This window comes from Cebus imitator, unplaced genomic scaffold, assembly GCF_001604975.1.
Source record: "Cebus imitator isolate Cc_AM_T3 unplaced genomic scaffold, Cebus_imitator-1.0 Scaffold973, whole genome shotgun sequence".
Lineage (NCBI taxonomy): Eukaryota > Metazoa > Chordata > Mammalia > Primates > Cebidae > Cebus > Cebus imitator.
This window is the reverse complement of record NW_016108288.1, coordinates 59,108-60,382: the sequence shown is the minus strand read 5'-3', so window position 1 is coordinate 60,382 and position 1,275 is coordinate 59,108.

Here is a 1,275-nt window from a genome sequence, read left to right as displayed (position 1 = left end):
GGAGAAAGAAAGAAATATAGAGAGCAGCTTCTACCACGTCGTGGAAGGGGATCCAGATATGGAGTCTGCACCAACGTGGGGGAAGGGGATTTTTAACTTGGGAGTAATTCCTGCCCCATTCAAATTTTCTGTCCTATGAAAGGAGTTCCTTCAAACTCCCGTTAGAGTGATTGATCTTTGATTTCTTCGTGCATGTGCAAAAGTTAACAAAGCCTCTAAATCTCCCAGATGGAGACGTGGAAGAAGGCAGGTAAGCCATGTCGCTGGGAAGTTCCTGCCTTTGATACTACTCTCCCTGTGGACCCAGGAAGTGACTACATTCCCTCACCATATCCAATAAACCATTGCCAAATGCACTGATGATTTTTTACCTGTTCTTTAGAGGATTTTATGGCATGGGTTTTATGTTTCGGTCTTGAATCCATTTTGAGTCAATTTTTGTGTATGGTGTAAGATAACTATCCAATTTCATTCTGTTGCATGTGGGTATTCATTTTTCCCAATACCATTTGCTGAGGACACTGTACTTGCGCCATGGCACGGTCTCGACACCGTTGTCAATGATCATCTGAGTGTATACACAGAGGCTTATTTCTGTACTTTATTCAAGTCATTCCATTGTCCTATATTTCTGTCTTCATGTAGGAACCACTCTATTTTGATAACTGTAGCTTTGTAATTGTTTTGAAATCAGGAGCTGTGATTTCTTCAATTTTGTCCTTTTCCAAAATTGTTTTGGCTATGCAGGTTTACTTGATATTCCATATTAATTTTAGAGTTTTTTAAAAATGTATTTCTGTTGTTCTTAGGGATCAGGTGGTGTTTGCTTACACGAGTAAGTTCTTTAATGGTTATTTGTGAGATTTTTGTGCACCCATCACCCGAGCAGTCTACACTGCATCCAGTGAGCAGTCTTTTATTCCTCACCCCCTTCCCACACTTTCCCACTTAGCCCCCAAAGTCCATTGTGTCATTCTTATGCCTTTGCATTCTCAGCTTAGCCCCCACTTATGAGTAAGAACATATGATGTTTGATTTTCCATTCCTGAGTGACTTCACTTGGAATAATACTCTTCAATCTCATCCAGGTTTCTGCAAATGCCATTGATTCATTTTTTTTTTATGTCTGAGTAGTGTTCCATTGCATATATATACCACAGTTTCTTTTCTACTCATTGACTGATAGGCATTTGGGTTGACTCCACACTTTTGCAATTGCAAATTGTGCTGCTATAAACATGTGTGTGTGAGTATTGTTTTTGTAGAATGACTACT